Genomic DNA, 11,934 nt, shown 5'->3' on the forward strand with positions numbered 1-11,934 from the left:
TGGGTAACTGCTGCTTGTCTTGTGTTGGATGCTTTACAGCTTTTTATTATTATTATTATTATTATTATTATTATTGTAGGTGGTATATAGGTGCCCATCACTGCCACCATCACCTTGCCTTTCTAGGAGCCTACAATAGATTATAATAAAACACCCACAAATGCCAAATGCAGCAACCCCTCAGCCGTTACTTTCCTCCTGGCTGACAGAGGGGGCCATTGTGTCCTCCCCTTCAGCTTCCCAGGCTCGGTAATTGGCAATGGGAGCCCCTTCTTGCAGGGAGGGGGCGAGCAAGCTCTCTGCAGCTGCACCTTCTCTGGGTGATGGCTGGCCTCCCCCTTGGCACAGTTTTCTTCCTGGGAGGCAGTGGGGGGCTGCCTCCCAATGCCCCTTGGTCTCCTGGCTGGTGCTAAAGGCCCACACCGGCTTCCCTTCTGCTCTGCAGTCCCAGGGGGCAACATCCGTTGGCTGACTGTTCCTAACAATGTGTCTGACTTTGCTACCATTGGACGTTCTGCAAGTGGTGCAGGTAGCAGAGCTGGAGAGACTGCATTTTCAGGCAGCTGGGTCCTCACATCATCATCATTATTATTATTATTAGTAGTAGTAGTAGTAGTATCCTGCCTTTTGCCCAATGCTGGGCCTCAAGGCGGCCTTACAAAGTTTAAAACATACATGGGGGGGGGGGAGGGAAACAAAACCATAAACAATCAAAAAATACACAACAAAATTATAAGACATTAACATAGATGGAGGGCTGGATTATTCTCCAAAGGCCTGCTTGAACAAAAAAGTTTTAGCCTGCTTCTGAAAGCCCATCAAGGAGGGAGCCAGCCTAGCTTCCCCGGGAAGAGAGTTCCAGAGCACCGGAGCAGCCACCGAGAAGGCCCTCTCCCATGTTCCCACCAAGCGCACCTGTGAAGATGGTGGGACTGAAAGAAGGGCTTCTCCAGAAGATCCCAAAGCATGGGCAGGCTCATAAGGGAGAATACGGCCTTTCAGATAACCTGGACCTGAGCCATATAGGGCTTTATAGGTCATAACCAGCACTTTGAATTGTGTCTGGAAACAGGCTGGAAGCCCGTGGAGCTGTTTTAACAGGGGCGTTGCCCCGGTCAACAATCTGGCTGCAGCTCTTTGAATCAGCTGGAGTTTCCGAACACTCTTCAAAGGCAGCCCCACATAGAGCGTGTTACAGTAATCCAATCGGGATGTAACTAAGGCATGTGTCACCGTGGCCAGGTCCGACATCTCTAGGAACGGGAGCAGCTGGCGCACTAGCTTTAACTGTGCAAATGCACTCCTGGCCACTGCCGAAACCTGGGCATCCAGGCTCAGGGCTGAATCCAGAAGTACACCCAAGCTGCGGACCTGTGTCTTCAGGGGGAGTGTAGCCCCATCCAGCACAAGCTGAATCCCTATTCCCTGATCTGCCTTTCGACTGACCAGGAGCACCTCTGTCTTATCTGGATTAAGCTTCAATTTGTTCGCCCTCATCCAACCCATTACTGCCAACAAACACCGGTTTAGCACAGAAACTGCTTCCTTGGAATTGGGTGGAAAGGAGTAGTAGAGTTGGGTGTCATCAGCGTACTGGTGGCACCGCACCCCACAACTCCGGATAACCTCTCCCAACGGTTTCATGTATATGTTAAATAGCATGGAGGGGACAAAACAGAGCCCTGAGGGACTCCAACGGTCAATTGCCAAGGAGTCGAACAGGAGTCCCCCAGTACCACCTTCTGGGTCCGTCCATCCAGGAAGGAATGGAGCCACTGTAAAACAGTGCCTCCAAGAACCATCCCAGCAAGGCGGCCCAGAAGGATACCATGGTCGATGGTATCGAACGCCGCTGAGAGGTCCAGCAGAACCAGCAGGGACACACTCCCCCTGTCCAGTTCCCGGGGAAGATCATCCGCCAAGGTGACCAAAGCTGTTTCTGTCCCATAACCAGGCCTGAAGCCAGATTGAAATGGATCTAGATAATCCGTCTCATCCAGGAATCCCTGGAGTTGGGAGACCACCACACGCTCCAATACCTTGCCCAAAAGTGGAATATTGGAGACTGGCCGGTAGTTATCCAATACAGTGGGGGCCAAGGAGGGCTTTTTCAGTGTGGGTCTTACCACCTGCCAAAGACATGAGCCACCAGGAAAGCTGGTGGTGATCCAGGTGAAGATTTTAACAAGTAGTCCTTCTCAAACTTTTACTAAAAATACCCCAAATCACCTTTGGTTTAGGCCAGTGCCCATGTCAACTCCTAAAAGTCACCCCACAGCTTTGCAAGGTCAACTGTCAGTCCAAAGATAGGAAAGGCAACCTTCTGAACAATCTGCAATTTTGTGGCAAGACACCTATTGAACCCCCAAATTAAGGTAAACCCAAAGTAAAGGACCTTCTTTGCCACAGGTGGTCCAGAGGTGGCAGATTCTAAGAAGCTGCTATTTCAGACAGCCTGTTCCAAAGTGGGACCATTTGCACTAGACAAGAAACATTGTGGTCCATTTTAAAGATTTTTAAAAGCGACCATTATCAACAATAAGTCTGGCATGAACATGTTACATCTACCTTCTGCTCAAGGGGAAATTAGTTAATTTCCAGGCCATCCAAAACTGCTACCTTCTGATTTTGCTACCCCCAGAATAGGGCGGTGGCAGCAGTTGGGGACAAAACCCTGTCAAGAGATGGTGGACCTTTGTTCTGGTGATGCAGCGAAACAGCTCTTCAGTCCAGAGTCCGGGCATGCACACAAACAGCCAGCAGAGAGTGCTGCAGGAAATAAAAGGCTACAGGTAGGTAGAGAGCTGCTGCCACAGAAGCTGTGAGTTAGGGCACGCGCACTGCGGCCAGCGGCCTTGCAGCCTTAAAGGCTCCCTAGAAAACAGAGCGTTCCTTTTGGCAGCTTGTGGAGTTCTTCACCTGCGGGGCAAGGGTAAATACTTTTGTATGCAAATAAAGCTCAGCTTTCTCTATCTTACCCAGACCTTTTCACTTATTGATTGCATTCCTATACTTTCCAATAGTTGAAGCTCTCTGGGTGGTTCACAAAACAAGCCATAAAACCATCATATAAAGTCATATTGTTTATTTATTGAAACTGCTTCTAACCATTTGATATCCTAACACAGGGTGGGCAACTATGGGAGGTCCAGGGGCTATTTTTGCCCTCTGGGATACCCCACTCCCATGGGCTCCACTGAAAAAACAATATTGATTTAAAAAAAAAAACTTTTAAAATCACTGATTTGCTGCCAAGGTTTAACAGTAAAATGTTCCATAGCAATAAAACAGTCAAATTTAGAATCATAGAATAATAGAGTTGGAAGGGTCCTCTAAGGCCATCGAGTCCAACCCCCTGCTCAGGAATCCACCTTAAAGCATCCCTGACAGATGGTGCCCAGCTGCCTCTTGAATGCCTCTAGTGTGGGAGAGACCACAACCTCCCTAGATAACGGGTTCCATTGGCATACTCCAAACAAGCTAAAGGTGTCTGTTTTAGTGCTCTTTGGCCACTATGGAGTGCCAGGTTGTTTTTAAAAATAATAATTTCAGGGTACCGCGGGGGGCTGCATGGGGCCATGTGTTGCCCACCCCTGTCTTAAGATTTCTAAGGATTTACATAAACATTGTGGTACATAGTAAAACATAATATTGGAACTTTAAGTTTAAAACAGAATAAAACTAAATAAAAACAGTACAAAAATCAAAAATGCCCTAAAGCATTTTTTAAAACTGAAAGGCTAAAAAGGCTGGATGAAAAAAAAGTCTTTGCCTGGTGCCCAAAAGGCCACCATGTAGGTGCCAGGTGAGCCTCTCTGGAGACAGCCTTCCACCACTGGGGTGTCACCTTTGAAAAATGCCAGCATTTCTAATTTGTTAACCCTCATTGCCAAATTTACTATGCCAAGGAATCCTATATTCCAATTATGCTGGGGTGGAGGTGGGCGGGAGAGGTACGCCTCACCACAATGGCCACTGTATCCTATGTCCACTCAGCCCAGGAAGTGTTGCATAAATTATGCCAAATCCGAGTGTGCCAAAAGCCAATAATGAAACACTCGTGAAAGATCACAGATAAGGCGTTGGGCTCCAAACATTTACTCTGGAGAATAAGGTGACTCTTCTTGCTCGTGCTGAAATTCAGAGTCATGATGCGCCACATTCAAATCACAGTATATATAGTCCAGATGTTACATGTCATTTGCCCCCATCTAATTGGTCCACTTCATCTGTTACATCACTTGGGCATGCTCAGTTACTCTCGAGCAGTGGCCACAGGAAGGAACTGCAAGGGGGTGATGCATGGTCGCCACCATGAGCACATGGGAAATCCCAGCTCCCAGACGTGTTTTATTATTATTTATTATTATTTATTTATATAGCACCATCGATGTACATGGTGCTGCACAGACCACACAGTAAATAGCAAGACCCTGCCGCATAGGCTTACAATCTAATAAAGTTGTAGTAAACAATAAGGAGGGAAAGAGAATGCAAACAGGCACAGACTCGCCTACTTGAGTGTAACCCTTCCCTTATTGGTGATGTGGCTAGGGGCAGTCCTAATGACTTGGCTGAGTTTAACTGGCCGGTGTCATTTCAAACTGACCTATGGTGTTGTCCTGGCAGCTAACCAGCAATGTGGATTCAACAGGATTAGCTTGTGTGGCAAGTGCTACTTACATGGGGGGAAATGGAGTTTTTACTGAGGGGCGTCTGGCTACATCCCTTCTCTTCTTTGTTGTGCTGATTGGCCTTTTCTAGGTGCCCCCGGGTGGGCTTCTGGTGGGGTGTCCTAAAGGGGGTGCGTGTGCATGTGTGCTTGTGTGTGCGAATGCATGTCTGGACATGTGTCTGCATGTCAGGGGAAATGGACGCTCTGGTTTATACTTCAGGAAGGAGAGAAAAACACTCGACCCAAAAATGCAAAAATGGCAGAAAGACAGCAGATGCTGGAAATGTTGCCAGTGCTCACCATCAGAGACTGTGCTGGAAATAACACCCACGCCGCAGCAGCCTACGAACTCATCATAGGGACGTGCACAGGCACACCCACCCACACCCTGCGCCATGGCCTCCAGAGACCCCTCGTCAGGGCCATGCTTCAAGACCCATCCAGGGAATGAAAGACTCCTTTGCCTAGCAGAGAAAGGGAGAGAGGGAGGGAGGGAGGGAGGGGGGAGGGGACCAGGCAGACCACCTGGTGAGCCCAAACCACAGGTGGATTGCAGCAATAGCTCACCAAATAGGCGGCGGGGGGGGGGGGGAAGCAACAGGGAGGGGCTGGAGCCCATGGTGGGGTAGGATGGGTGGTCCTTTCACCTTTTGTATGCATGCCAGAGAACTGGCCGTGTCAGGGGCAAAAGAGAGGGAACTCTCTGGACTCAAACCCAAACTGCAGCCACCACAGAGCAGTGCCCTGAGCACTTAGCCACTGCAGCATTTATGTGCAAAGGGCCCAGGACCAAATCTAGGCAGAAACCTCATGCCAGAAAAGTTGGGAAAGGGCCCCACCACACTCAGGCACACCTGATCCCCTCACAGGAACAGCAGCCTGGCTCCTGCAGAGGCCAAGCAGCCCTTGGGGGCCACCCCCTCCTCCTGGCAACATAGCTGACCCATCCCACCCCCTTTCACCCTGGAGCCATGCCTGCCAGGCCGCTTCCCACCAGGCTCATTGCCCTCCTACCCCCAAAGGACTGCCTCATACATCCCAGCAGCAGCACCCACCCCACCTGTGCACCCTGGAAGGCCTTCTTCCCTCTGTACAATCCAGGGAACCTGAGTGAATGGAGGTGGGGGTGGCCCAGAGCCTTCATAGCATCAAGCGCCCAGCCCGGCCCAGCCCTGTGGGCAGCTTGTGGCTCTCCTGATGTTTTGGCCTATGTGTTAAGCGTCTCTCAACATTAACAAATGTAGGTCACATATGTAGACATTGTGCGGAGGCCATCCTCATCCATCCTTTACTGCAAATCAGACAAAGGGCCACAATAAGTAAGACACAACAGGACCGCACAATTTGCAAGAGTATCACAGATCATTTATTTTGATACAGGCAATTATATTGCCTGTAGGGGTGGGGGGAGAAGAACACCCCAATCTCTCAACCTGTTTTTCTGTGAGCCACCATTGTGATCCCCACTTAGGTCTATCTACTTTGGCCTCAGTATTTGGAAAAGAAGTCCAAGACACCTGTTAGGGAAATTTCCCCAAACCCAGTAGGAAAGGAATGACTCCAGCAACCAGTCAAGATGTACAGGCTCTTCATTACATAGGAGAACAGCTCACCTCATATAAACCAATGGCTAAACTTTTCCATAAACGTAACTATTCTACTTAAAACAATGCCCTATTTTGTGACAACTGTGTCCAGTGTATGTAACTCCTTGTACTTTGATAAGACCCTCTCCAAGGTCAGTAGGAAAGTGTCTCTAGCCAGCTGCAAGCCACTTTTGATGCCCATTTGGAGGGGGTTTAGGTGATAACAAATATGAGATGCCTCCATGTCTGCAGGAAATGGAAACTTGTTTCCGGCCTCAAGGCTTTTCCAGATATGTTTTAGGAACTGTAACCCTTCCCTTATGTCAGATTAGCAGGACTGGGTGAAGGGTCTAGGGTAACCTTGAAAGGGAAACCAAGACGAGGCACTTTTGTGTCTCTTTATTGTAGAGGCACGAAGGTGGGGGCCAGAAAGCGAGTGTTCGGGCTTGTGCGCTTTTGTTCACATTAAAAATGAGGGGTTTCATTGGGGCGTTTTCAGTTTTCCTTGTCAATCTCCCATTTGTAGACATTTTTACCCCTAATATGCTTACACACATTTCATTTCAGAGTTACTAGTTAATAGACATCAGCAACAAAATCTCTCTACAATTCCACTCCTGGTTTTCCAACTCACGCAAAACCATTTGCCTGACTTTCTGAGTGTCTACTGTAGCTGTAGGTTTGGCACAGCTTCTGGTACACAGTTTGATTGGGACAATAATCACATAAAACACAAAAATACATGAAATGATAACAAGAAAACCCAACACCACAAGCTGGATGATTTTAGTACCAAAAGACCCAAAGATCCCGGTGAACCAAGACCAAATGAACCAATCCTCCTCCTCCCCCATTGATGCCACCTTTCGGATGTTTTTTGCATGTTCAAAGATCTCGTCAGAACGGTCAGAGATATACACGCAACATTCTTTCTGAATCAAGGCACAGACGCCACCTGTCAATGCAAGAACGTAATCTAAGGCCAACTGATTCTGAAGAACCATTTGCCTTATTTCCCTTTGCACTCTAGCCAGGCCATCATTGGCCATTGTCTCAATTACTGACAGCAGGTGAAGCACAGTGGATCTGATTCTCCCCACCCCATACATGGGAAACAGCACGCCCACCACCACTTGCCCCCAAGGCTGGTGCCAGACTATTTTGCGCCCTAAGCAAGGTGAGCTACTTTCACCCCACCCCCACCCCCCCAAAATGCCAACTTTGATTTTTAAGAACATGTTTCCTGGAAAAATTAAGCACAAAACTTGAAACCGTTAAATTTATTTTAAAGTGCAAGAAATATGTCATGCCAATTATAGCAAACAAATTGGAAAGGAACATCTATGGGTCTAAAATGGATTATTTAATAGGAATATCACCTCCAAATCATCCCCCCCAACTCACATGCGCGTGCGCGCACACACACACTCAGCATCACTCACTCCAAACAAACACATGCATGAACACATGCATTCACTCAAAGACCCCTCTGCACCCCATTCACCCATATATTCTCTCTCTCTCTCTCTCTCTCTCCCCCGGGCGCATTCCGGAAGTCTGAACGTGGAGCCGCCCCACCCCCACCCCAGCGTCCCTGGCTTCGCTTCAGCTGGGTGGGCGCGGGGTGCCATCTCGCCTGCCCAGGCCCAGCTGAATCCTCAGGCTGGCCCGGCTCACAGCCAATGCGCCTGAGTGCTGTGCCCAGCGCCCCTCTTAGCTTGGCGCTCTAGGCGGCCGCCTGAGCGGCCTCTATGGTAGCACCGGCCCTGCTTGCCCCTTTGTAAGGGCTCCGAGACCTTGGACTCTCAAGGACTGGGCATTGTGAATCTTCCCCATGGGCAGTTCAGGCGTCGCATGAATGGCGGGGATCAAGATGCCTATGTAACAGACTAATAGGCTCTTTTCCCACAGATGAAATAATTACCTGCTAGGGTGGTGAACTCCTTCTGGCAAACGCCTCTTTCCATCCACAGTCGGTAATATCCAAAAAAGGAAGGGAGGAGCCCAGGGAGCCATGTTCCCACTGAAGTGGTGGCCCCCTGGGGTGCATACTTCATATCACATTCCCTATGACCCAACCAAATGCCAGTCTCATTGCAACCCCAACAAAAATGCCCCTTTACTTTAGCATGCAGCTGGATGTGTTCATTGGCACTCCAGCACCTCTCATCCCAGATTGAGTCCAGGTTGATAGCTTTGGGGTCCAGGGCGTTCATTTGGCTGGCATTCAGGGGAAGCGGGGCGGTCGGGATGCCTCCCTCAGCATGGACTGGCATGTGGGTACAGACCCAACAGTTAGTCTTGTTCGTAGCCTCAGCAGTTTTCTGAGACAGTCTCCATGCCAGGTTGTGGTTGGGGAAGCCTGTCGCCGGCTCAGGGAGGAACCAAAAGAAAACTGGGATCACAAAGGCAAACAGCCATAGCAGATTGAAGATCAAGGGGGTCGCTGGTTGACCCTCTACCAGCCCAGGGCGCACTGGAGGTTGCCTCACCTGGTAAATTGGCCTTTACCTGCTGTTGGAAGTGAAGTTTAAGGTCCCCCATCTGGCGGCAGCTCCATTGCATCTCTGGGTCATCAGGAGCCGCTCTGGGGTGAAGTTTCTTTGGTTTCGGGGTGGTAGGCGGATCGACTCCATCTATTTTCACGGTGATATCGGTGACTAGCAGGACCTGATGCAAGCCTTCCCACCTGGGTTCCAGGCAGTGCTTCCTCTGGTGCCGTTTCATGTAGAATCAGTTTCCTGGCATCAGGAAATGCGCAGGATCCTTGGGTGACTTTCATTGCGCTTCACCTACCTGTAACTGAATATTCTGAATAGAGTGTTAGTCAAGCCCTTGCAATATTCCACAAGGGAATGGTGGTGCAGGGCATTAGCATCCCCCAGCACCGGGGTCATGCCTGGGTTATAGGGCCTCCCTGTCAGAATCTCAAAGAGGGACAGCCTATGTTTTCCCTGGGGGGGGTTGGATTTGGAGGGTTACTATGGGCAGGGCTTTTGTCCATTTGAGCCCCGTTTCTGCATGTACCTTTGCTTCCCTCTTCAGGAAGGAAGGGGGAAAAGAGAGAGAGAGAAATTAAGTAGACTGGCAACAGGGCTGATGGGATTGTCCTGCTTCCGAAGGAGGGGATTTTAACTGGAGCAGGCCCTGATGTTTCCTCCACCTGCTCCTGCCCCCTTGCTCTTTCTTCTTCCCCACAGGGCCAAGATGACAGTTAGCCCTGTGGGGGCGGGGGGGGGGAGTCCAACTGGAGCAGGCCCCAATGTTTCCTCCACCTGCTCCTGCCCACTTGCTCTTTTTCATTAGGAACTGAGGTTGCAGAGAAAGCAAGAGAGGCAGAGCTGGACTGAGCTTGCCGGGCTGGAAGCAGAGTGGGCAGGGCCGGTGCTAGCGTTAGGTCCACTAGGCAGCCGCCTAGGGCGCAGGCCTCAAAGGGTTCAGTACTGCCCTTTAAGGGTCACTGTTTTATACAAATTAGCTCTTTTAAGAAAAAAACATAATAAAAGGAAAATATAATAGTTCAGAACTCTTCTTGAATAGTTGAATCGAAGTTGGCAATTATTATTTTTGGGGGAGGTGCAAGTAGCTCACCTTGCCTAGGGCACAAAATAGTCTGGCACCAGCCCTGGGAGTGGGTACAGAATGCGAGAACCCAACCTGGCTGGGGTTTGCGGCAGCTTCAAACGTGTAAAGCATGACAGAGTTTGGGGAGGTGCTCAAAGCGCTCCCCAGAGAGGCAGAAAGAGAGGAAAGGTGTTGGGCAGGTGGGGAGAGGTTTTGGGGAACGCTGTACAGCCACAGCCAGAGGTGGAGAGGGAAGGGTAGGGCTGACAGAAGGAGGGGAGGCTGCAGGCTGCGGAGCTGTTGCAGAAGCCAGAGGCAACGCTGCGGGGACCAGGGGGGCGCCTGACTGGAGGAGACCAGTCATCCAACAAGTCGGGTGGCGAAGGGGGCAAGTCGGGAATCGCTCCCTTCCCAGCCCAGGTGCCAGTTCTATTTCTTAACATGCCCCTCAATTTTTCAACCTCCACTTTCTGCTTTTCAAAATCTGTCTTCAGGGCATTTTCTGCTGTCTTCTCAGTTTCTAAGTTTGCTTTATGGGAGGCGGTGACGGACTGGTGATGCCACTTCTCAGCTTCTGCCTCCCAGAGGCATAAAGCCTTTAACTGATTTATGTGAAAGCTTTCTAGATTACTTCAAAGATATTTTAAAACATCCGGATCAAAATTTCCGTTGACTGGGAATTGCTCGGCGGTCTGGTCAAGGGTGTAGAAATTCCATCTTTCCACGTATCGGGTCGCACACAGGCCGTAGTTGGTGCACATAAAATTTGATGGTGTTCCCCTCTCGAAGGGGGTGCACTTTGAGGAGGTTGTCCCCATTTAAAAAAAAAAACAATTTCAGAAAAAATACTCAAAAGGGGAAAAAACCACCAAAAGGGGACAAAGTGATCCCCTCCCCCTCCTGAATGGGGGGAGGGGTAACCCAAAAGACCAGACTCCCCGGGGGCTACACTGAGGGACCTCCACAGGCTCAGGATGAGGTCCCGCGGGGTGAGGGAACCCCTCTGACTCAGGAGGACCCTATGGCTCCTCGGGAGCCCCCCAGGATTTTAACAAATTGAGGTCCCTCGCCTAGGTATCTCTAAAAAAAATTCGGAGGATGTCTCCTCTCTCCAGGAAAAGCCTCTGTGCCTGGAGCAGCAGGAAGGAAAGGGGGATGGGTTGAGGGAGCCTGCCTACAGCACCAAAGAACCAGGCAGAGCGACAAAGAGTGATTTTACTCACCTCTTCCAGAAGCCCTGGGATGGCTGCTGCGCTCGGCCTCCCCCTCCCCAGATGGGGTGGATGCAGGATCCAGCTCAAGGCACACCGAAGAACCAAGACAGCACGGGCAGGAACAACACGATGCAAACTCACCTCGTCCTGTCCTGCTCTTGGGGCGACACACCACTTGCTTGGATCCCACTGCTGACACCAGATTGTTAGGGAAATTTCCCTTAACCCGATGGGGAAGGAATGACTCCAACAACCAGTCAAGATGTAGAGGCTCTTTATTTTACTACATACGTAGGAGAACAGCTCACCCAATGGTGAAACTCTAGCCATCATCCACATCAGCATACTTTTATAACATTCCAGTCCCCTCCAATGAAGTCCCGAGAGTTCCCTCCTCACATCTCCTATTGATGACATATTTCTACATTTTCCATAAACGTAACTATTCTACTTAAAACAATGCCCTATTTTGTGACAACTGTGTCCAGTGTATGTAACTCCTTGTACTTTGATAAGACCCTCTCCAAGGTCAGTAGGAAAGTGTCTCTAGCCAGCTGCAAGCCACTTTTGATGCCCATTTGGAGGGGGTTTAGGTGATAACAAATATGAGATGCCTCCATGTCTGCAGGAAATGGAAACTTGTTTCCGGCCTCAAGGCTTTTCCAGATATGTCTTAGGAACTGTAACCCTTCCCTTATGTCAGATTAGCAGGACTGGGTGAAGGGTCTAGGGTAACCTTGAAAGGGAAACCAAGACGAGGCACTTCTGTGTCTCTTTATTGTAGAGGCACGAAGGTGGGGGCCAGAAAGCGAGTGTTCGTGCTTGTGCGCTTTTGTTCACATTAAAAATGAGGGGTTTCATTGGGGCGTTTTCAGTTTTCCTTGTCACACCCAAC

This window comes from Elgaria multicarinata, chromosome 12 (genome assembly GCF_023053635.1).
Source record: "Elgaria multicarinata webbii isolate HBS135686 ecotype San Diego chromosome 12, rElgMul1.1.pri, whole genome shotgun sequence".
Taxonomy (NCBI): Eukaryota; Metazoa; Chordata; class Lepidosauria; order Squamata; family Anguidae; genus Elgaria; species Elgaria multicarinata.